This window comes from Chelonia mydas, chromosome 5 (assembly GCF_015237465.2).
Source record: "Chelonia mydas isolate rCheMyd1 chromosome 5, rCheMyd1.pri.v2, whole genome shotgun sequence".
Classification (NCBI taxonomy): Eukaryota; Metazoa; Chordata; order Testudines; family Cheloniidae; genus Chelonia; species Chelonia mydas.
The window spans coordinates 7,031,027-7,057,457 of NC_051245.2; positions in this window are offsets into that span (position 1 = coordinate 7,031,027).

A 26,431-nucleotide genomic window follows, 5' to 3' on the forward strand; every position below is an offset into this window, starting at 1 on the left:
TTTACACAGGCCACAAATGTGGTTTTGGATACATTTTTTTCTCTCAGGGGTCTCCACCTTTAACGTTAAATGGGTCATGGGAGTTAGAACCTCCATGCGTGTTAAATTGTTCTTGATTCCTTCTGCTCTCTGTGATAACTGTCAACTGCTATAACAACTTAACATTTCAGGCATTTTATTTCTTAGGTTGAGTCGAGAGAACTGCGCAGCTTATTGGTAAGCAAAGCAAGCAGCACTGGTCTCACTGGTAGCAGAAATATGTGTGGGTTAGTATCAGACATTATATAATGTAGGAAGGAATAAAAAAAATCAGGAAAAATATAAATAAAAAAGAGTGCAAAGTTTTATTGTCAAGCACGGCTGTCACTTCATGAAACCACAGTCGTATATAAGAAATATGTGACATACTAATAGGAAGTAATTTAGCCAAGGCTGTTTTTGTGCCTTGAAGTGCCTTCTACATTTCTGCTTTGAAAACTTTGAAAGTGTGTATGCATCAGAGCAGTTCCGAGGCGCTGAAGTTCCCAATTTGTGCACAATGTGACTTTTATAATGCCATTAAACTCCTCTCATGGAAAGTGGTGTGCACAAAACAATGATACATGAGATCTCAAGGAGGCTGCAGAGAGGGGGAGAGGGATGGGGTGGGGAGAAAGCTTTTGTAAAGTCACTTTGAGACTGCACCTCAGCTGTAAATCTTCTGTTTGTTCATGCTGGAAATTATCCCCTGTGCCTTTAGCCTTAAATTCATGGTGCTTGCGTTTCCAACCCCCATAGAACACCCCCCCCACCACCACCACCAATACATTTGGTGTTTTTTCCCCTCCCTTTTTTTCTTTTGGGTAAATTTAGCGTTGATGAAATGCCACCACATTGACAGCCCTGGTAACTGAACTTATAGATTTATCTACACCACAAGATTCTTCCTTGCCATGCCATCAGCTCAAATGGCCTCACATGATGATGGGTCAGTATCTGCAGCCCCATTGGCTGGGCAAACAGCTATCTAAGCCCACCATTTTTCTGCTCAGCTCTGGGCACTGTTTCCTCTCTCCCACTGCTTTGTTCACTGGTCTGATATCTAGACTGTGAGCTCTCTGGGGGCAGGGACTCTCTTCTTTGTTATACAGCATCAAGCGCCTTGTGACATGATTTTGCACTTGTCATACAAATAATAAATGACAATGATTATAATTCTTGGTCCTGGGTTTTTCCTCTGCTAAGTCTCCCATCAAGGGGGCTAGGTGTCCACTTTGGATGGGTGATTTTTGTCCAATTGGTGTTCCCAGTTCAACTCCTTACAAGTAGGATTTGGTAATGACTTTATTTACTTGACTTAGGGCTAGATAGTGACTTAGCCTACGGGCCCACTCAAGGATGAGTAAGAACTCCTCTTACATCCTATGCTTGGGCATTCTAAAGTTTTCACCTAGTGCATAGAAGTAAGAAGGCACTGACTGATCATTTATACCTCATTCAGAGCAGGTGGACAGGGAACGGGCAGAGTCCTGGCTCCAACATCTTCACCCACTGGCCAGCGTAGCTGGCGTAGGCCAGCAGCAAATTAATACCCTTCCTACTGAAGCAAGCAGGGAAGGAATGGTGCCTCAGAATCACAATGCCACCTCAGCTTGCTCAGGGCTGCTGTGACTAAAGGTACAATCTTGTCCTTCAGTTGGATTTGGACCTACAAGTCTCCATATACCACCTCCAACCTCTTCCTACTTTTATTTCCTTAATGGCATTCAGGGATAGCTAGGGTCTTTATTTTCACTTGATCTCAGGATACCGTATTAAATGTAGGATTCAGGCCCATGAAAAATCAGCCAACACACTGTATCCCTATGGAGACCAAAGGGGACTGAATCATTTCGCCAATGGCACGCACACTGCGGTAACCCTCCACAGTCAGAGGATTGCCTGCTCTGTTGTTGGCCCCACAACAGGAACCAATTTACTGCAACATTCATTTACACTTCCCCATCGCCCACGGAAGTCGTTTTCGGGAACATTCTAACGAAGCAAAACACCGTGCAGGGTTCAATCCTCTTATCACCCCGAGGCATTTATATTTGTTGCAGGGAAGAAGAAAAAATTTGCAGGTGGGAAAAAAAGGCTCCCTTATTATTATTTAAATTGTATTTAATGGGGGAAAACAGCCCCCAGTATTAGAAAGGAACAAACGTTTGGTTTTCAAGTGCTTAGGAAACTGCTGTTCAGTTAATACACCCCAGATTCACTCTATGCCTGGCCCTCTAACCTTCTTCTCTGCTGCCTTTCCCCTTTGGACACTTCCCTTCCCATTTAGCTAACCCTTCCCACCACACCTCACCCTCACCAAAAAAAAATCAGGGAACTAGCAAGACACGTGCCTCAGTTACATTGTTCATTCTTCCTAACCTGTGCCTGCCTGGTCTATCTGGATGGTAAGCTCTTTGGGGCAGGGATCATCTATGTTTGTACAGTGCCTGATACAATGCAGCCCTGGTCAAAACTAGGGTTCCTAGATGCTGCAATAATACAAATAAGTAATAATGATAAAGCAGGTGAAAGAATGTTCTGGCCATAGACTGCCTCTTTTATCCAGAGATCTCAAAAATCTTTCTGAACATTAATTAAGCCTCATAGTAGAGAGAGACTGAGTGTTTTCATATCTGTCTGCCTGTCATCTCCTTTCTCTCCATCTTTCCTATTATTCTCCCTAATCTAATCTGCATTGCAACAATCACCATAGTACTCAGCCACAAAATACAGGAGCTATGCGCTATATTCTACTGAGGATGTGGGGGAGCACAGACAGGTTGGCTTCTCGTTTCGCTCGGGTGAGATCTTGAGCTGAGTCAATCAGCACATCTTCATTGGTATCAGTAGAGCTACAGTGATTTATACCAGCTGAGAAACCAGGCCTACAGCTTTTGTGTCTGTTTGTCTTGAAGGGGATTGCTGAGCCTGTTCAAAATATTCAAAATAAAACTAGAAAACCCAAGAGAATATGAGGGTTCCCCATTATTGCTCTGCAATCACAGAACAGGCTCAGAATTAAAGATGGTCAAATTTTACCCTGTTTTGCTATTTCAGTGAATTTTTTAGTTGAAAAATTTGGGTTTTGATGGAAACTCCCCTCCCCACCAAAATGACAAAAAATGTCAGATTTTTTAAAAACTGCACACACACACACACACACACACACACACACACACACACACACAAAAGGTGGATTAAATGTCAAAAACTGGCATTTTTTAAAAGTAATATTTTTAAGAATACTACTGCACATTTTTAACCTTTTTTTTTGTTTGTTTTCTTAGGCCAGCTGGAATCAAACTTTTGTTGCTAAAAAATGCAAGTAGCTTGGAGTAAAAACCTTATTTCCTCATTCTCTCCCTCCCAGGCCACACCAGCCCACGCTTCGGGTGGATCCATAGCCCTCCTTTAGCGCCTCATCCCAAAAACACCTTTCCACTCCCTATATCTCTCCTTTTATTTTCCCCATACCACTCTTACTTACTCCCCTATACCACTCTTACCTCTTGCCTTGCTGTTCCTTATGCCTCCTGTTCTCACTCTTGCCTCTGTAATGTCCATGAAGTTACCACCTGCACATGGAGTGTGACCTGGGCGAATAACGGGTTGTATGGTGTGTTGGCATTTTCAAAAATTGTGAACAAAACCCAATCATAAGAACATAAGAGTGGCCATACTGGGTCAGACCAAAGGTCCATCCAGCCCAGGATCCTGTCTACCGACAGTGGCCAACGCCAGGTGCCTCAGAGGGAGTGAACCTAACAGGTAATGATCAGTGATCTCTCTCCTGCCATCCATCTCCACCCTTTGACAAACAGAGGCTAGGGACACCATTTCTTGCCCACCCTGGCTAATAGCCATTAATGGATTTAGCCTCCATGAATTTATCCAGTTCTCTTTTAAACCCTGTTATAGTGCTAGCCCTCACAACCTCCTCAGGCAAGGAGTTCAACAGGTTGACTGTGTGTTGTGTGAAGAAGAACTTCTTTTTGTTTTAAACCTGCTGCCCATTAATTTCATTTGGTGGCCCCTTGTTTTTATATTATGGGAACAGGTAAATAACTTTTCCTTATTCACTTTCTCCACACCACTCATGATTTTATATCCCTCTATCATATCCCCCCCTTAGTCTCCTCTTTTCCAAGCTGAAAAGTCCTAGCCTTTTTAATCTCTCCTCATACGGGACCAGTTCCAAACCCCTAATCATTTTAGTTGCCCTTTTCTGAACCTTTTCTAATGCCAGTATATTTTTTTTTTGAGATGAGGGGACCACATCTGTATGCAGTATTCAAGATGTGGCCGTACCATGGATTTATATAAGGGCAATAAGATATTCTCTGTCTTATTCTCTATCCCATTTTAATGATTCCTAACATCCCGTTTGCTTTTTTGACTGCTGTTGCACACTGTGTGGACGTCTTCAGAGAACTATCCACGATGACTCCAAGATCTTTCTCCTGATTTGTTGTAGCTAAATTAGCCCTCTTCATATTGTATGTATAGTTGGGGTTATTTTTTCCGATGTGTATTACTTTACATTTATCCAATCATTTTAGTTAAGACTGAAAAACATTTTGGGTAAATTGAAAAGTCGAACAAAGTTTGGTATGAGTTGAACTAAATGTTTTGTTTCAAAAAAATTGCTTCATTTTTGTTCATTTTGACCATTTTTGACTTTTTAAAAAAACAAAATGGAAGGACATTGGAGACAAAGATTTGGTTCAACTGAAAAGTTAAAAGTTTCATTTCAAAAGTATCAAAACAAAAATGCTTTGAATATTTCCGTTTTTTTCCTAAACCAGCAAGTCAGCAAAACAGACATGAATTCATAAAATGGTTGTTACCAAATCCGCATTTTTCGAAAAAGTTTTGCCCCAGAAATGTTGCCCAGCCATAGAATGAATACTCCATGTCCTGACCTGCTGAGCACCCCTCTCTGTTCTCCTCAAAAATCATCTCTTCAAGCAATTACTGCTGTGCTGGTCTCATGCACTCTCCCTCTGCCGAATGGTTGCCAGTGTCTTCTCTCACATGTATCTTGTTCTACGGAGATTGCAAGCTTGTTAGGGACCATTTGTTTCTTTATGTATAAAAAGTTCCTTGCTAGAGCTGGTAGAAATTCCCCCAACTTTACAGTTTTTGATTAAGATATGTGACAATTTTTTTCATCCGATTCAAAATCTGGGAAGTTTCCACCAGTTCTATTTCCTTGCCTGTTCCTGGTGCTATATTATTTTTATACATCAATTTTTATACAACCAATAGCATTTCCTTCAGACAGATTGGGGGCACTTTAACCTCACAACCCTTTATTAGTCCAGTATGGGGCATACACCAATATGTCTCTCTGACTCACTCCTGATCTTTGGCAGTGTCCTCCTCATAATTCAGTCCTGAAATAATTTTGAGCCAAATTTCCAGAAATTCTGTTGGGTTTTTGGGACAAGGACAATGGTTCCTTGAGGACACTTTGGTGATCCTATCACATCCTATCACATCCACACATTTCTTTTTGCCCCAGAAGAAGGAAACTTAGATTCGGAAGATGAACTTAAGAGCTGCCATAGGGGGTCAGACCATTATCCATCTTGCCCCATATCCTGTCTCTGGCAGAGGCCTGTGGCTGAAGAGTAGACTAGTGGCAAGGGAAGAGAACTAGGAATCAGGAGAGTGCAGATTTATTTTTGCCACTAACTCAGGTGATCTTGAGCTAGTTGCCTAACCTCTATTTACCCCAGTTTCTCTCTATTTAAACTAGGTGTAACACTTACCTACCTTACCAGGATAGTGTGGTTTAACATTTACATTGCAGTGACACTTAGAAGTCAACAGATTCGGAGCCCAATTGCACTAGGTCCCATGCAAACATACCATATGTGACCGTCCCTGCTCCAAAGTGTGTGTCAAATGTGTAACAAGTGGAGTGGTGGAAGAAGTGGGGTTGAGATGGAGTAATACAAATCACAGGATGTACAAAATTGTTAGCCAATCAGCAGTACGTAATCACACCTCACCTACTGATATTGGTCAGGGCTTTAAGATCTTTGGATGGAAGTCTGGAGATAGATAGATGATAGTATAAGGGAGCCAACTATGATTCCAGGGGAGAAATCTGTGCTTTTAATTGACATGCTGTCTTATTTTTGTCCTTCTGAGGATGAGGAAATACATGTTTGTGGCATTAAAAAAATATCGTATTTGCTTTGAACTCTCTGGAACAAAGCGCCATTTGTATTTAGGAAAAGTCATTGTTACGGAAATAAATTAGTTTCATGTTCTTTTGGTCAAGCATCAGAGAAAAAAAAATATGCCATGACAGGATGAGAAATGGATTAGCTTGGGGGGTGGGGGAGAATCTATTGGATTAGATCAAACAAAACGATCTAGGTTGCTTTAACGTACAGCCTGTTCACTTTGTCTTTGATCTGAGAAAGACTTACGCATGCGTACATGAATAGCCCCACTAAAGACAATTGGAACAACTCCCTGTGCATAAAGTTAAACATATATGTAAATCTTTGCAGGATCGGTTCCTATTGCCTCATTTCAGCAAGGCTCTTAATTGTGATGGATTTAAGCATATGATTAAAGTATTTGTTTAAATGCTTTTCTGAATTAGGACCCACGGCACCAATCCTGCAATGACTTTTGCAGAGATATGTTATAGGAATATGGGCCAAATAAAAATCTGTTAAGTCTGGTTATGCACATATGAGTTTCAGTGACTTCCAAAACTTTCCTTGGTTCAAAGCCCATGTATCTCTTTAGGTGGAAAATGTATTGAGTAGGTTACAAAAAATACAAATAAAATAAAAATTAACCAGCTCTGAATTAGGCAACCCTCATATTCTTGCTACACCTGCAAATCTAAATGAAAAGTGTAACATTATCAATGTGTTGATTATAATGACAACACTTGCAGTTGTTTCCGAGACCTAACATGCCTGTTTAATGTCTTTCAACCACTGCCATCATTGTCTGCTGCAGACACCTGGGCTGAAATCCCGACTTTAGTGAAATCATTGACAGTTTTGCCATTGACTTCATTGAGTATGTCTACACAGCAACTAGCCACCTGTGGCTGGCCTGTGACAGCCAGGTTGGGGCTTGGGCTGTTTCACTGCTGTGTAGTCTTCTGGGTTTGGCTGCAGCCCAAGTTCTGGGACCTTTCCTCCACACAGGGTCCTGAGCCCAGAAGTATACATAGCAATGAAATAGCCCCACAGCCCAAGCCGTATTAGCCCGTCAGCTGTCACCCGCCAGCCACAGGTCTTCCTTTGATGTGTGGACATACCCAATAAGGCCAGGATTTCACTCTGGAGCTGCAGTCAGAAACTTCAGCTTGGTGCAAAGATCTTCACAGAATTGACTGCATTTTACACTCTATGTTGCAAAGCTGGCTCTTGCACTTTATAGGACATTTATGCCTCATAGGAAGCAGTTGGTATTTCCCGGCCCCTCCTGGATGTGTCAGTGATTTTCTGAATGAAACCAAACTGCAAATGTTTGGCCCTCACTGTTCGAACTCAAAGCCCGTGTATTTTACCCCTGCTGCAGCAGGTTCCCACTGAATGAAGATAAAACTGTTTCCTCCACTCAGTCCATTGTGGTGCCTATAACTGCACATGTTGCCAATTGAATAAATATTCACTGAGATCAATGAATATTTGTCACAAACCACTCTATTTTTAGTGGAGCCACCCAAATGGAAGATATATGATAACCAATGGGACAAAGCCCTTTCTCACTTTATAGAACTATCACATGGTTTATATGCAGCATCTCTATTATGTGTATGTAATACACATACACAAACAAATCCACTAAATATAATGTCTCCTTTCTCTTCCTTGTTTTTTCTAACCTCCATCTAACAAACACTCCCACCCAGAAAGTAAAAAATTAAACTAAATTAAACAGTCCTTCCCCAAAACAAACACAAACGTAGAACTGGAAGACTCGTACAATTTTAGGCCAGAAGGGACAATCATAATCTTCTATTCTCACCACCTGTCCTTTGCAGGTCACAAAACCTCACCCATCCACTCCAGCAATAAGCCCATAACCTCTGAACATATGACTGGAAGGAACCTCCTGAGTCATCAACTCATCCTCTGCTATCACAGGCAGTCCCGTCAAAGACTCCTTTTCATAAACTTAGAGTTCTCAAAGTTGCAGTGCTTACTAGTATTACTTTAAGACCATTGTCCCCTGCCTCCCACCCCGCAATTAAAAGGGGACAAAACCTCAACAGCGTAGAAATTGAACATGACCAGAACTGGGTTCTGAAATCATTTTTCTTGTTTACTATGAAATCAGGCCTCCTTAAGATTAAAAAATGCTAATGATTAAATAAATTAGGTAGCATTTGTTTACTTTTATCTATCTTGATTTTTATTAACCCTTTTTCTTCTTACCCCTTTCTTTTAATTTCACTTTATTCCTTTCCTCTTTCATATATTCCTTTACATCATCTTTTGTTTTGTATGTATATGTATCTGAGAGAAGTGACCTGTGATTTATAGGCAAGGGCATGGGCGATTCCAGAGACCTGTATTATACTCCCAGCTCAGCTATCGTCTAGATACTAAGTCACACAGCATAGGATTGGCAAAAGCTGTCAGCTTTGGCCTAGCTCTGCTCACATTAAAGTTAATGGTAAATCTACCCATCATTTCAATGGGACCGAAAACCCCATCTTTAATCTTTAATAACCCTTAGCTGTCTTGATGAAGTGCTTTGAGATCCTCAAAAGGAAGGATGTAAGTGAAAAATATTACCACTAGAGCTGGGCAAAAACGGACGGAATTTTTTTCTTTGTTGGTAAAAACTGCAGAATCGGGTCAACCAAAACATTTTGCAAATTCGCCAAACATAACATTGACATTTTCCAAATGTTTCAGTTCAAAACCACATTGTTGTGAAATTGTCTCCAATTTTATTAAAAAAATAAGAGACCTCAAAATAAAATGGTTTGTTCAATCCTCTTCTCTCCACTCTTTTTTTTTTTTTTTTTTTAAATCAACTTTTCAATTAACTGCTTTTTTAAAAAAAAAAAAATGTTCATTTGTGGTCCCCCTGAAACACATTTGTTTGTTTGAGAACAACCAGGAAAAGTTATTCACCCAGCTGTAATTACCATCTACTTGCTAAAGGCCAAAAGTTACACTCACAGGGATACATCCAGCTATCACTGCAGACACTCATTCCAATCCACACACTTATGTGAAGACAGAATTCAGCCCTAGAACTGTATGCTGCAGAAAGGTCTGATGACTCAAGGGACTGGTAATGGTAAAGCGAGACTATCACTAGCAGGTCACTGGTTTGCAACCAGTTCACAATACCAGTGACTGAAAGTCAATATCATCATCCAGAGATGTTTGTACTGCCTCAATCAGCAGGTTCAAATTCTAGTGGAGAATTTCCATCATAACCATTGCCCCCCTGCGTTGGTGGAAGTCTCACTAAAGAGGACAAGGATGAAAGAGACTGTGGAGGCCGCTCTACTCATTCCTGGGATTGGCTTCTCGAGGTTAGGCAAAGCACCTTTTGAAGGAAGCTTTCACTCCCACCACCTTTTCTGTGAGAGATGACTTCAGTTTCTGGGGCTCTCAGTCTGGCTTCAGAGCACCCACTGCTGGAGACTAGAGCTGTGCACAGAAAGGGAATTTCATTTTGGAGGATTTGGACATTTGGTGTTGTTACTGCTTTGGAATAAGGCCCCCAAATGTCTAACTTCTCTGGGAAAAAGAAAAGGAGTACTTGTGGCACCTTGGAGACTAACAAATTTATTTGAGCATAAGCTTTCATGAGCTACAGCTCACTTTATTGGATGCACATCAGCCACACTATCAGAGGTTCGTTCACCTGCACATCTACCAATGTGATATATGCCATCATGTGCCAGCAATGCCCCTCTGCCATGTACATTGGTCAAACTGGACAGTCTCTACGTAAAAGAATAAATGGACACAAATCAGATGTAAAGAATTTTAACATTCAAAAACCAGTTGGAGAACACTTCAATCTCTCTGGTCACTCGATTACAGACCTAAAAGTTGCAATTTTTCAACAAAAATCTTCAAAAACAGACTCCAATGAGAGACTGCTGAATTGGAATTAATTTGCAAACTGGTTACAATTAACTCAGGCTTTAATAGAGACTGGGAGTGGATGGGTCATTACACAAAGTAAAACTATTTCCCCATGTTTATTTCCCGCCCCCCCCCCAGTGTTCCTCAGATGTTCTTGTCAACTGCTGGAAATGGCCCACCTTGATTATCACTACAAAAGGTTTCCCCCCCGGCCCCGGCTCTCCTGCTGGTAATAGCTCACCTTAAGCGATCACTCTCCTTACAGTGTGTATGGTAACACCCATTGTTTCATGTCCTCTATGTATATAAATCTCCCCCCTGTATTTTCCACTGAATGCATCCGATGAAGTGAGCTGTAGCTCATGAAAGCTTATGCTCAAACAAATGTTAGTCTCTAAGGTGCCACAAGTACTCCTTTCTTTTTTGTGAATACAGACTAACATGGCTGCTACTCTGAAACTTCTCTGGAAAAGGAAACTGAGCTCTGGCTCCAGGGAATTCCATCTGGCATGCTGTGTTGGAGCCAGAGGCCCAGGAATCCCTGGGGTCCCCAATTCAGAGGCAGTCTGCTGGTGGGCTGCTCCAGAGCTGTGGATGACGGAAGCCCAAACTGCCATGATCCTGGGAGCTGCAAGTCCCAGCTGATCCAGGAGCCTCAGAGCTCGGAAGCCAGTGGTCCCATGCACCCAGCTCCTCAGCAGCCCCCCTGGCAGGCTAACGGGGAGCAGAAGCTTGACCATGCAGTCAGGCGAGCTATAGAGGAGCTAGGAGCATGGAAGACCTGGGCTTCCCAACTCCCTAACAATTTGTCAGGTGGTTGCTGGGCAGCTGGCAGAAAACCAGGCAAGGTTCTATTGCAACTTTGTCAAAAATCAAACCATCTCAATAAGACACTTCAACAAACCAGCATTCTCCCACAGAAAAGCAGAATTCTGCTGGGGAATTTCTGACCAGCTCTGCAGGATACTCGGCACCTTTGGAACTCGAGTGCCTACTTCAGGCACCCATATTTGGAAAGTCTTGGCTGCATTCATTAATTTTCAGAACACTCATTACTTCATTTTTTCCCCCTGGGATCCTTTATTGGCAAATGTGTCCTAAGTGCTCCCAAGTTGGTTTGAATCAATGTTATAGGCCTACATTTCCCACAATTAGCTAGCAATTTGGGTTGTCTCCTCTTTTCAGTGCTCAGCTAAGGTCCTGATTTTCACAGGCTGCATGCTCAGCAGTTTCTGAAAATAAGCCTCCTTTAAAGTTTCTCACCTTGGACACACACAAGCTGAGACTTTCACTGTCGCTAATCACTTGCCAAAATATTGGCCATCGTGATTCCCACTTGCTAAGTTATTAGGTATTCCCCTGTGATCCCACTCACCAGCCAGTGCTGTCAGGGACCAGCATATAGGCAGTGTGACCTAGTGGTTAAAGCCAGCAGCCAGCACCAATGGTCAGAACTGGATTCAGAAGCCAGGCAAGGGAGCAGGGCTGGAACAATTCAGGGCAGGAGTTAGAGAGTGTTTCTAGTCCCTTCTGCTGAGGCTCTCCTCCAACCGATTGGCTTCTAGCCTGTGCCCGACAGCCTTGCACTCCCAGGCAGGGGTGCTGAGAGCCATTGACCCAAACTGTAAACCCTGTCTACAATGGAAACCACTTCAAGCCAGGGCATGCAACAGCACCCCTAGTTTCAGCACCTGTGCTCCCAAGCCAGCTGTCTACCTCAGAGCTTCAAGAAAGCACCTTTGCTCGCTCCCTGTCTCGAGCCTACTCTCTGGACTCAGGCTGTCCTCTCCATCCCAGCAGCCCTGGCTCTGAGTTGCCATCATCTACCATGTGACCCCAGGATTTGTTCCCTTCACCTGGGAAGGCTGATCAAACAGGGCACAGTTGAGCCTTTAAAAGACCATATCACCCTGTGACACTTCACTTTAGATTAACAGTGTTTCCTTTTTCCTCCCTGTCCTTCCACAGCTTGTTTCCTCAGCCATTTCTTCACTTTAACAGATTTTTATTTCTGTCCTCCTACTATTTCCCCCCCTAAATTTACTTTATTACAGTCAACCCTTCAATTAATTTTTCTAAGTAAAATGACTGCATTAGGCAAAAGTTTGTGCAGTAGCCAATAAAATGTCAGATAATATTGAACGTGGAGCCAGGCTAACCTTGAAACCCAATAAGTTGTTATTTGTAAACGTTATGACTTTGTTTCTAAGAGAATACACATGTATGAGGGAACCGTTTTATGGCTAAGCTGAGTGATTGATTACAGTATTCTGATCCATCTCAACAAGATAAACTCAGATAAAAGAATCTACTCATATTTAAGACGCTGCAATTTATTATCCAAAGACTACTGTAAAAATGATTTTATAATTCCCTTCATTTAAGTGATTTTTTTGTAAGTAATAAACCATTTCTCGTGTAACTGATTATGATCAGGAACTCTCACTGCTAGTCCGCAGTAAATTCCAAAGGAAAAAAAATGACATTTTTGGTTAACACACAAAGCTGTAAGGTTGGGGGTCACTGGTAGAGTCATGATGCTTTTCTGCTGGAATTTTAAATCATCTTCTTTCACAAGTAAAAGTGTTGCTACTGACTCGGGGATATTTATAAGATGTCATGCACTTTTCCTTGGTGTCCCTGACAACCAGATAGCTAAGCATGTGGCTAGTTTGAAGCAGGTGAGTAGCCCCGTTGACTACACAGGGATTAAATCATGTGCTTAAATATTCTGTTGAGTTGGAGTCAAAACCTCTCCCTTTTCAATGGGCTAACACCAGCCCCCCACCCAGTCACCCCTGCAGCAAGAGATGTGTGGTGCAGAGGCCTGCTGACATGAGTACATATTAGACGTAATTTGATAGACCTGTATTATGCTCTGGCCAATCCCCAGGACAGGAACTAGTCAGGTGACTCCCAGGGCAGGCATATAAACCTCACAGTAGGAACAGAAGCCCAGTCTTCTCCATGTCATCCCACGACTTGGAACTCTCTCCTGCCTGATAGTGGCAACAGAAGTATCCAAGCCTTAGCCTGCTTGAGCCTTGCTCTTGCCTCATTCCACCCCTGCTCTGGACTGTTGATTCTGCCTCTGACTGCCATGGTTCTGACCACTAGGCCTGACCACTCCCATCATGGTTTCTGAAAATTTGCGCAGACTGACCCAAGCCTCCCTCCGCCATTCACTCCACTTCTTGGTTACAGGCTAACTTAATACAAGGAGTGAGTGTCAGTTCTTTGGCGCAAGGACTGTATTTTGCAAGGTGTTTGTACAGTGCCCTGATCCTAAATGGTGCATCTCAGTGCTAATGATATACAAGTCGTTAAATAAGTGGAATAGTTCCCTTTTGGTCAACGTAAGTCCCAGGGCTCTTTTTCCAAGGGTTGTGTTGTTAACCCCAGGGTCCCAGACAAAGTCTGGCTTGGGTCATTATATTCTGCCTATGTACATTAATCCTGCAGCTTCAAATGGCCTTATGGTATCTAATTACCAGATACCAACTCCAATTGTTTCATTTCATGTTCTACATTGTTAAGTGGAGTTGCTATGAGTAGTTAAAAAGCTGCCATAACCCACCCTCGAGGTGGGTATTTCAGTGATAGGTGAAACAATTCCTGTATATAGTTTGCCCCCCACATCCCAGTTTATAAAGAGCTTTAAAATCTTTCAGGCAGAAAGATGCCTTAGAAATATAAGGTCTAGATGTGACAAATATATCTAAGGATGTCCAAACGCAGTGAGGTGCTATAGATGACTAGTCACTGGCATCATGAATTGCCATTATGAATGGCAATGAATAATCATGGGCTAGGAAAAAAATGAGGATGACTCTCTAACCTTGTAAGTAGGGCACTCACCTACAATGTGGGAGACTTAGGTGCAAGTCACTGCTCCAATGACTAATTATTTGTACACAATAGATAGGGCCCTACCAAATTCCTGGTCAATTTTGGTCAATTCTTTGTTCTTAAGATTTTAAAAATCATAAATTTCATGATTTCAGCTATTTCAATCTGAAACGCCATGGTGTTATAATTGTAGGAGTCCTGACCCACAAAGGAGTTGTGGAGGGGTCACAAGATTATTGTGGGGGGCGGTTGTGGTACTTACCTTCAGAGCTCGGCAGCAGGAGAGAGGCAGCTACCGGCTGGGAGCCCAGCTCTGAAGGCAGAGATGTCGCCAGCGGCAGCGCAGATGTAAGGATGGCATGATATGGGATTGCCACCCTTACTTCCGAGCTGCTGCCTGCAGAGCTGGGCCCTCAGTCAGCAAACACCACTCTCCAGCCACCCAACTCTGAAGGCAGCAGTGCAGAAGTAAGGGTGGCATGGTATGGTATTGCTACCTTTGCTTCTGAGCTGCTGAGGGCGGGGCACTGCCTTCAGAGCTGGGCACCCAGCTAACAGCCGCCACTCTCCGGCCACCAGCTCTGAAGACAGCATAGAAGTAAGGGTGGCAATACTGTGACCCTCCTAAAAAAACCTTGTCACACCTCTGCAACTCCCTTTTAGGTCAGGACCCCCCCCCCAGTTTGAGAAACACTGATCTCCCCCATGAAACCTGTATCGTATAGGGTAAAAGCACACAAAAGACCAGATTTTGCAGAAGGAGACCAGATTTCACAGTCCGTGACATGTTTTTTCATGGCCATGAATTTGGTAGGTCCCGAACAATAGAATAATTTCAACATGGAAGATTGAGACAAAGACTTACCTGAGAGAATCCCATATAGCTCACTCGCTAAGCTATGTTCCTGCAGTATGGACTACGCAAGTTCAAATCTCTTCTCTGCACCAGGCAGAGGGGTAACTGAACCAGGAACCCCCACTTCTCAGAAAAGTACCCTAACCACTGGGCTAAAGAGAGGTGGCTTGCTTCCTCTCACAGCGCCCCCCAACCCTGTTTTGGGGATCTAGTCCTCCTGTGTTTTTGTCAAAATGCCAAAACTCAAAACAAAGAAAACATTGAGTTGGGTCAAGATCAAAATGAAATGTTTTATTACAAACCCCTTTTTTTGATCCACTGAAAATTTAGAAATGTTTTCATTTTAGTTTGACTTGAAAGAATTTTTTCCCCATTTTTTGGAATTGTGAGTGAACTGAAAAATCCGATATCTCCCATTTCTACTCTCCTATAATGTACCCTATTCTCTCAATTTAAAACCCCTTCTCCACAGCAGGCAGAGGGGAGAACTGAACCTTCGTCTCACGCAGCCACAGGGCTAAAAGATACAAGGCCAGCACTATTGCCTCCTCCTAGCCATTTTGTGAATGTAGCTCTTACAAATCCTGAGAATGTTTTGTTGCACGTCGAACATTGTTTTTGTTTGACCCAGGACTGATTTTTGGAATTTGCCAACATTTTGCACAATATCTAGATTCAATCAAATCCAAACCGAGTTTTGTTTTCTTCAATTTTTTTGGTCCTGCTAGTGAACAAAAAACAGAAAACAAACCAAACAATCAGTTGTTTACCAGCTGTAGTTAGGAGAGGGCATCCCTCATGCTGTCCCTGATTTGAGGGCTATGGTGGACCTACACCACCATCTCATGTTCCACCTGGATACTTGAGCTTTAGGTGCGTGGTGTGGACTCCACCCTGAAAAAATAGAAGGGTTAGGAAGTGATACTTCCAATTCAACACCTGCACTACAAATAATTAAAGAAGAGAGGTGCACCTTAGGAAACAAGCACTGCAGTTTGCACCTACCCCTAGCCTCTGGTACATCTCTATCATTAGCATCAAATTCACCCCCTAAGTTCAATTTAAGAGAGAGTGAAACCCAAACCCTATGTTGAAATCAGCACCCTAATTCAGCCAGACTTACCACAGCCTTTGCTTTCCAGGCTGCAGTTAATATGTCTTTTTATTTACTCCAAGGCTGTTTCATGGACGCTTAACTCCTAAGCATTCTCTCAGGAAATAAACCCTCTTTGCAATAAAGATCAGATAAATATCTCCTCATTTTTCCACTGAATGCCATTCCTTAGATATGCCAATACATGTCACTTATTTATTTCTGACAATGACTCTCTTTAAAAGCACCTTTTATTTTCTCTGTTACAGGGACAACATATCCAGACCACTACGGAAAGGGGAGTAAACTTTTATTCTCTTCAGTTACTAAGGGGGCAATGCATAGACCAATGATGTCAGTTGAAAGACTCCCATTGACTTCCATGGGATTTGGCTGACTCCCTCTGGAAGTGGTTCCACCAACATTATTTCCACCAGTCCTCTGAACTCATGGCAGACTAAGTATTATCTAGACCACCCCTGACAGGTGTTTGTCTAACTTGCTCTTAAAAATCTCCAGTGATGGAGATTCCACACCCTCCCTGGGCAATTTATGCCAGTGCTTAACCACCCTGACAGTTAGGAAGTTTTGTCTCATGACCAACCTAAATCTCCTTTGCTGCAATTTAAGCCCATTGCTTCTTGTCCTATCCTCAAAGGTTCAGAAGAACAATTTTTTCTCCCTCTTCCTTGTAACAACCTCTTATGTACTTGAAAACTGTTCTCATGTCCCCTCTCAGTCTTCTCTTCTCCAGACTAAACAAACCCATTTTTTTTTCAATCTTCCCTTTCTGGCCTGTCAGGCCTTCTCTGCCACTCGCCCTCCCCACCCCCAACTGGAGCTGTTACTGCCCTGACACCTCTCTGGTCAAGAAAACCCACTCAGACCAGACTACCAACCCCCCCCCCAGCCCCAACCCTTTGTCTTCCAGAGGCCTAGAAGGGCCAGGAGGAGAAACTGATCAGTCGGGGCCAGGAGACCAGTTAAGAAGGCTTGCCTTCTCCTCAGGGCAGTGTGAGGTGAGGCTGGGATGGAGATGGAGTGCCTCAGTGCTAGCTGAGAGCCTTACTCTCAAGTGCTGCAGCGAATTGCTTAACTTTGGGTTTTGTTAGCTTGTTTAAGGTGCAGGCAGCCTTAGTTAATTGTATAGTGATTGTCAGCAGGCTTACAGCACAGGTCGCCACGCTCCAAGGAGGCAGCCACAGCTGGAGGAGTAAGGCCGGGAGTGGTTGCAGCACCACCCTTGGCCTTGCTGTGGGTGTGCCAGAGTAGCCCCAGTTGTGATACTGCAGTGCTGTGGGGTTTTGCAGCTGGATTTCACACAAGTACTGACCTAGGTCAATTTGTTGAGACAAGACTCCTAGCCCTGAACAGTTTGTCCTATTCCCACAAGTCCAGTGCGTCTTCTGCTTCTAGAGAAGAACTGTCCAGTGGTTACAGCACCAGCCTGAGAAGACTTGACTTCATTGCCCTGCTCTGCGCCAGACTTCCGAAGTGATCATGGGCAAGTCACTTAGCCGCTCTGTGCCTCAGTGCCTCCTCTGTAACACTGGGATACTACTACTTCCCTGCCTCAAAAGGTGGCTGCAAGATTAAAGAGTGTGAGGCACTCAAACACTACAGGAATGAGGGCCACTTCAGTACAGTAGATAATCCTCCACATTTTCCTGATGGATTGGACTTTATACATAACAGGAACGAGAAGTATAATAATGAGCGATACATACAGTGCATGTCGTTTCATGTTGGACAAAGACAGATCCGTAACACTGACTGGCAGAAATAAACAGGCCTGACGACAAAATTAGTTTAAATGACCAACTGAAGTGTTATGATAAGGTGTTATACAAACCCGTGGGAAGTTTTAGCAAAGAAAAATGCATGCTGTTGCAAGTCGAGCTACGCAGAGGGTAGAGGTTCATTTCAGAAAGGACTTCACGATTTTAGAAATTGGCTTCATTCAGAGTGAAAGTGGAAACATTCAAAATTCTCCATGAAGAGATACCTCAAGTGTTTGTTTTGCTGTGTGTCAGTTGCAATGGTTTTCTCTAGGATGACTTTTATTTTAAAAAAAATTGTGCATTATAATCCAAAATAGAACGGTTTCAAAATGGAGACATTACAAAATGAAAATTCAAAATGTTTTATTCCATAGAGATCAAACTATCCCATTTTGACAGCAGCAGGGATATTTTTTTCCAGTTTCTTCCAAAATGAAGTCAACCTGATTTCATGAAGAATTTTGAGTTCCATAGTACTGCATAGTCCAAGAGAATATGGTTCCATTTGCTCGCCAGCTCTAATTGTGATTCCCAGGTAAGCGTGTGATACCTGTCCCTTTTTTGTGGCTGGTGCACAGAGGCTACAAATCTATTGAAGCTCTTATTGAAGGGAATTAGGCCTTTAGCTCAAGTTTTAGAGGCTTATATGCTTACCTCTGGAGGTCCCAGGTTCACTTCCAGCAACTGGTGATTACTCTGTTGTGTTATTTGAGAAGGGGGTATATGATCATGTAATTAAAAACTGGATTTTGATGCACAAATAGACATAAAGATGTGCCAGCAACCACGACACTGTGATTTCCTGCCTTGTGATTATCTAGAATGCAAATATAAGAACCTTGACTTGTAAGGGGTTTTTTTCTACTCACTGAGGGATATATAGGTATACATGAAAATAAATTAGAGATAGATGACATAGACAGACAGATGGACATATATATAATAAAACCAACATAAACAGAGGGTTTTTTTGTTATTGAACTTGGGAAAAAACAAGCTGGGACTGCAGGTATCGCTTTATTACCACTAATTCAAAAGCTGTTCCTAATAATTTTTTAAGCACTTCCATATAATACATCTGTTCAGTTCAAATTTATAATTACATTTTACTGCAGGCTGGGAATACACATAATGACTGTCAGATAACATGCACTCTGTGTTGTCAGATTTTTACTTTATTTTGAGGCATATCATCCTTCCATTTAAAAGTTCTAACCTAACACAATTCTTTCTCCTTCTGCCTCTCAGTTTAAAGTTGTGCTGTATCTATATTTAAGCACCCAGCATGTTAGGGTACTACTTGGAGCTCAGGAGACCTATCTTCAGAGCTGTGCTTTGCCTCAGACTTCCTGGGCAAGTCAACTAATCGCTCTGTGCCTCAGTTTGCCATCTGTAAAATGGGCATAATAGCACTGCCCTACCTCATGGGGAAGTTGTAAGCATAAATGTTTATGAGGTTCTCAGATGCTATCATAAGATGGGCCATATAAATATCATTGATAAAAATGGATTCTGGGAACATCCTCCATGACCCATGCTACTCCCTCTGCCCCCCCACCCCAAGGTAATAATCCAAAACATGTTTAATTGATCAACCCCACAGATATAGGGCCAGTTTGTTGGTTGTACTCATTTGGTTGATTAAGGAATTAACTTGAAGGGAGGTTGTTTATCCAAGTTTGGATGGACAGATTCAAACAAAATAAACACCAACCTAATACTTATGCTTATGCTCAGATAAATTGGTTAGTCTCTAAGGTGCCACAAGTACTCCTTTTCTTTTAACCTAATACTTAAGGCCCAAGAACAAACTACCCTGATCCTGAGAGTTGGGCAAAATAATACGTCCTTCGCCTTTTCTTTAATTTTCCCACTTTTATGTGTGGGTTCTGACTGAGGAGCTCAGTCTGAGACAAGGTGATTTTAGAGGATGGGAAACTCTCCGAAGAGAGTAATGGAGTTAAGCGGCCAGTTCTCAGCAGGCCTGTAGGCCCTTTGGAAATTGCAACCTGACATGGGTTCTTTTTGCAGATTGAAGATGATCTGACCTTTTGGATGCAGCTCCTGCTTTCTCTAAGTTACCCAACTCAGATGAAGATCTCCCACTACAACCAGCCATGTTTACCTCCTCTGGGGTTAGCTGTTGGTATCATTCTATCCCTGCTGTGGAATGATCTCAGAGCCATGGGGTAAAAGAACATAGCTCAAGGGCCAGGGTAACACAACGAGAACATCCAGAGTTATCGTAACTGATCATTACATTTGCTGTTCAAGGGATAATAAACTTCATGCTTCAAGGCTTCTGCCAATCTCTAGCTACTAGAGATCGGGGTGAGTCCTAATGTTGGGGGAAGATTATTGTACATCTGCTGCTGTGGAATTCTTACACAAGCTTCTGCTGTTGGCCACTGCCTGAGACAAGACACTGGCTTAAATGGACTAGGGGTCTGACCCAGTCTGGCAATTCTTATCTCCCTATAGTGCTTCACTTTAATACTATGTCCACATGGCCCCAGAATTGAGCTTAGGGTTGTGTGAATTGCAGGAAGCACTAGAATTCTGTGCAGTAAACTCCCTTGTAGACACTGCAGGTGAGAATTAAAAGGTGCCTAGTTCACATTAATATAGGCCTACATGAGTACAAACCTTTTAGTTTGTGCCCAGAGTGTTCACATGGGGGAGTTACTGGTTCTGTAGACAATCCCTGTGTCCCATGAACTAAACTGGGGTCCTCATTGTGCAATGAGGTTGAGTGTGAAGTTCCATGTGCCCAACTAGGTTTCACTGGGGCAAGAATGGTCCCTTGTGTTTGTATGGTGCCTAGTACAACTGGGCCCCAGCCTGATTAAGGCCTTTACACGTTACCATAATATTATGAGGATAACTATGATGGTTGTCTGATGTGGCGTCAGTAGAGCGTCCATGTCTCACAGCTGTAGAGGAGTGAGGTGAGTACAACCCGGCAATAGATTTGTTATCTTTGTACTGAGGAAGACTCCACACTCACTCCAGAGCCTGTGGGTGAATGCAGGCGCTGAATGATCTCACCATTCAACATGGCATTGCTGGAAAGTATGCTACTCAGGTAGCAGAATCTTCTGACCGAGCTGAGGGGCATATAGTTAATTGTGACGATGGGATCATGACACTCATAATGCTGGCCATCTGGTGCTTTTTCTGGCTGACTGTGAAACTGAAACATTTTGAGGCGTAAGCAAAGCAGTCCATGATAAGCTGAATGTCCTGGAGCGTGTGTGCAAAGAGGGCACAGTCATAAGCAAGCAAGAACTCTCTTAATATCTGTTTGATCACCTTGGTGCAGGCCCTGATTCACTGTTGATTGAATAGACCCCTGTCCAATCTAAACAGGACATTTACACCTCTATGAAAGTCCTCGAATGGAAACAAGAGCATGGCTGAAAAGACAATGGCAAAGAGGACTGGAGCCATTATGCATCCTTCTTTGGTTACCACGAGGTAAATGTTAAATAATAGCATGATCAGGGCCAATATCAACACAGCATTCAAATGAGTAGAAGTAAAATACCAAATAATTAATAAATAAATCAGGAGGAAAGGGCTTATATACATTTACAGTTTAATCTCTTTCCCCAAAACAATCTATACAATTTTACTTCAGATCTGAACTGAAACAAGGCTTGGATGGCAAGTATTGTTTGGACTGTCTGCAGGGAAGCTAGCAAGATAATTCCACTCTTCAGACCTCCTTGGGACCCAAGCCAGACAGCAAACCAGTGCACACATCCGAACCAGCCTGGAAATACATTCCCATTTCCTCCCCAGCAACTCAGCTCCCTCGATCTGCCCAACACTGTGCCACATCTAAACAGTTCCCACCACCTGAAAATCCTTCCTCCTCTACTCTGTGACAAGCTAAAAGCACTGTAGTCTGTAAACGGTTAACAGGTTTGTTGGGGACACTGGGGCATGGCCACTAGGTAACTCGAGGGGATGAAGACCACGAGTGTCGATGAAGCCCCCTCGCACTAGGCCCAGGTGTCCTTGGCCCCCCCTCCCGACTGGAGGCACTCGCAGCAGCTCTGCGTACTAGGCCCAAGTGTCCTTGGCCCCCCCGCCTGGAGGCACACACAGCAGTTATGCTGAGGATCTGCAACAATATGTTGCAGAGTCAGATTGCCTGAAACTAAGCAAGGCCAAACAAGGCAGATATGGAAGAACAATGCTGAATAAAGCAGCTTTATGTATAGTTTAACAAATGATACAGAGAATCAGGGAACTAGCTGGGAACTGGATTGACTGGCTATATGGATACTTGGGGCAGCTTGCTATTGGATAAGTATGCTGGGAAAAAGGATGTATAAAAGCCTGTGTAACTTCCTGCTCTGGGTGCAGGATTTGAGATTTTATTCTCCCTGTACCTTTTTGCAGCTGCAAATAAACTTTTCTGCTTCTCCACCCCGTTGTGATTATTGGGTGTAGCACACCGGGTAATGAACCAACTCAAGCTGTTGTTCAGTCTCTCGGCACTGGGTGCGGCAACAGGTTCCTTGTGGATATGCAGTTGCTCAGGATAGAGCATAAAAGGAAGGGGAAGCCGGACAAAAGGAAGGGAGGGTTTTCTCCCTTTCTGAACGGCTACAGCAGTGGAAGTCTCAGGGGAAATATTGTCCAGTATTTTCCAGTTGATTTGGTTTTGATTTTGTGATCATTTGATGGCTAACAAACAAGCCCTGAGGAAAGACCTTTAGAGGACTGAGATTTGGACCTTTATTTACATTCCCTGGTTGGTGAGACCATCAGCCAGCTTTAAATATTCACTGCCCAGTGAAAACTGAACTGAGGTCAGAAATGGTGGGAATCTCAGAACATCTACTGTTTAACCGGCAGGCTTACGGCAAGTGAGCTCCCGAGCTTTCCCCAAGAGCAAGGGAAATACATGCTGAGAAGCACACATGGGACCTGTGGGAGATTTTCAAAGGATTCTTTGAAAGTCCATGGGATTTGGGTGCCTCACTCCCCTTTGTGCCCTTGAAAATCACCCCCTTCCTCCAACATCCCCGGACACCAAAACCAGCTGGTCAGCTTTGGAAGACAGTGGCAAAGCTTCCATTGACTTCCACAGGTGCAGGATCCAGCCTTTTTGTCACCTAACTTCATTTCTTGCTGGCACTCCTACCCCCAGCTCAGTACATAGCTGCACGCTCACTCCCTTTGACAGGAGAATGGGCTCATTAATGACAGGATTTGCTCTGCCCCTGGAAATCATGACTCCCTCTCTCAGTTGTCTGAGGGGTGTGGTGTCCCCCTTTATGCTGCTCAGTCATCTGTGGGCACGCTCCCTCCCTCCTGAGGCAGGGTCAGGCTCTGTAGCACCCCCTTGTGGCCCACCGGGGCATTACTCACCCTGCCTCAGTTTCACTTCAGAGTGGCCATCTTCCCCCTCCAAAGTACTCCAGTGATGTGTTAGCTGAGCGCCCTAGCTAGTCACACCAGAGTTCCACCCCCTTTAGAATTTCAAAGTTCCCAAACAAGTATAATGAACTGAGAACTCTGTTCCTGGCAACTCTCACAGGGATCTTTAGTCACCTTTGTGTGAGGGCTTCTCTGCTCCTGGTGACTCCTCACCAAGGCTGGGCCACCCTTCTGCCTCACTGTCATACAGAGTAATGGCCCTCTGGACTTTCTCCCTGGAGGCCCAGTTCCTACCCAAGCCACTGACCATCAGGGCCTCTTGCCTGGAGTCCTTCCCCCTGGGTGTTCTCCTCAGGATGGATCCTCATTCTGAGTCTACCACTAGGCTGTATGCCTGGGGGTTGGACTTCTCCAGGGCCTGCCACAGCAACTTTCTTCTCTCCTGCTGCTCATTCCCTTCAGGACCAGTTCCAGAAGACAACCTCCCTCCTGCAGCACTTCTCCCCAACTGAGCCCTCCCAGCCTTTTAGAAAAATCACCCAGCCTCTTCCCAGCTGTGTCCGATGACTGAACCAAGCCATCTGCTCCCCAGTCCACCAGGATCAGCTGAGGGGCAGGGGGTAGCTCATCCAGCACAGGTGAGGCTGAACCCAACTCCACTTAAATGGCCGGCCAGCCTGTGACACAGGGTCTAGCAATGTGCTCCGCATGAAGACTCAGCTGCTGAGGTCTAGGACCTCTGTAATGTTTTCTTACCTCAGCGTATGCTGTAGGCCACAGCTATAACATATTTCAGGCAGTGAACGTACTTTGCTGGTGATGTCCAGTAGCTTCCAAAACAATGAAATGAAACAAACAAAAAATAACACCTGCACCACTAACACCATTTCTGCCAAGATCTAGCTGCCTATACGTTCAGTGAAGCAGAACTTGTAAGAGTTGGTGATACCTCTATCTAGTGACTCCTCATAATAATATACCCACTCCCTGGGTTACTCAGAGCATGACTTTGTGACATGACTTCATGGGAGAGGGAAGGACCCATTCCCGTAATGCTTGTCCGATTACTACTATTCTAGCCGCTCTGTCAAATTCCTTTGCTGTTGCACATAGCAGCCAATCACTCTGCCTGTTGCTCTCTCCTCTTCTCCCTTTGGTTACAGTATAAGGAGACAAGAGGCGCTGAAATTGAGGGGGAGGAGGAGCATACCTCTCCAAGCTCCCAATCCAATTTGGCCCATCCACCTTTCCATCTCCATCTACGGGGGGGCAGAAGGGCCAAACTTGAATGGCTGGGCCGCCTGCTTTAGCCACTTGAAATGTTGGGAGGTCTGATGTTATACCCCATTTACCATGTTACAGCCCAGGAAGGCTGGGCAGAGATCCAGCACTTGGGAATTTATATCTGAGTCATAGAGCTGAATGCCAGAAGGGCCTGCTAGCTCATCGGTCTGACCTTGTGTCTATCATGGGCCACCAACTCCACCCAGTACCCACACACTAAATCCAGTAACTGAAATGAACCAAAATATGGCACCCTGCACGAGAGGAGACTGTTATGTGGCACAGGCAGAGAAAGGAGGGACCCAGGTGCACCAGTGCTTGGGGCTCCCACAATGGCAGGGAAAGGATTCAGTGAGATATATCCAGATAATCCTCGCAAGTGAACCACATCCACACACTACAGAGGAGGGTGAAAAACCCCAAGGTCAGTGCCAATCTGATCTGGAGTGAAATTCCTTCCAGACTCCACCTATGGTGATCAGTTAAACCCTGAGCATATGGGCAAGACCCAGCCAGCCAAGCACCTGACAGAAAGAATGCTCCATGCCACCTCAGAGCCCTGGCCATCCCCACCCATAGTCCCATCTCCAGCTGTGGCCATCCCTGCTGCTTCATAAGACCAAGATTTTTTTAAAAAAAAACCCTTCCAGAATATCCTGGGAGAAAAGATCCCTTCCTGCCCTCTGCTGGTTGCCGGCTGAAATCCTGAAGCATGAGCTTTAGGAACATAAGACATAAAAGGTTGAGTCCTGCCCCCAGCTTTCACAAGCAACACCGTCATACAATTGCACTCAGAAATTTGTCCAGCTCTCTTCAAACTAACAAAGTTCTCTGCTCCTTTTAAGCAGCTGTACCAGAACCTCATCCCTCTGGCACTTGGAAATCTACTAATTCCCAACCTGACTTTGCTCATGAGACTCTGTCCGTGACGGGATCGGAAATGCACTCGGAACAACCCCAGTGGTAGCTACTGCCTTTGCAGTTTAGCACAGATGTTCTCCCACTGGGACGAGAGCTTTATGTTGGGTCTTATCAGGAACCCTTGCTATTGCAGTTCCTCTTTAGCAGATACCAAAATAACGATGATCATAAACATCACTTTAAAAGCATGCCATGCTAGAGACTGCTGTGCTGTAATACCTCATTCGGAGCTCGACTGTACTCGCTTATGGTGAAGCATTTTATATTAATGTTTTCATTGCTTATCACAGACACTGGCATTAGAAGTGCTTAAGTCAACTTGGCTCAGTTATTTATTAAGATGGGTTTCACTGCCATTTCCTTAAATAAAATGTTTGCTTTCCCAGTGCAGGAGGACTGTTTTATTCCTGCCAATCACTGCTAGTCATCTCCCTTGATCCATCATGCAATTGCCATCTATAGGCATTAAACAAATCAATCCTAAAAATAAAATAAAATCAGACTAATAGTAATTAATCATTTTATTTATAAAGCATGCTCCCCCTTTGCCACCATCCTCGTCCCCCTCACTCCCAGGTCTCTCTGTGCAGCAGAATTAGAAAATTAAATACAATTATAAATATAAGAAAATCCAGCCTCTGAAAATTCTGACAGACTAAGAATGAGTTTTCATGGCTCAGTGGCTGAAGCTTTAAGCATGAGAGATCTCGACTCTCTGGAATCCCAGGTTCAGCTCTTCCAGGCGTGCCAGCCCTGCATGTTTGTGTATATCCCCTGCACTTTCCTGTCATTGAGTTTTTCAGAGGAGACTATCAAACCCCAGGCCTTGGTGGCCGTCTATGGACATTAACGATCCAAGCGCACTTTCCATAAGAGGAGGGGTTCAGCCTGGTTTACTTAGAAAAAATTCCACAGTAGTGCTGTGTGCCAGCTGGTTCCTTCTCTTCAGCCATTTTTGGTGATTGCGTCTTTACTAAAATTTGTCTTGAGCTTCCTGAAGCTGACTCTGTGAGGGTAAGTGGCACACACTGCAAAAAAAACCCCAAAGCGTGAGAGCTGGGTCAACTGACTCCGGCTCCTGGGGCTAAAAATAGCAGTGGAGACATTTCCACTGGGGCTGAGGCTGAGGCTC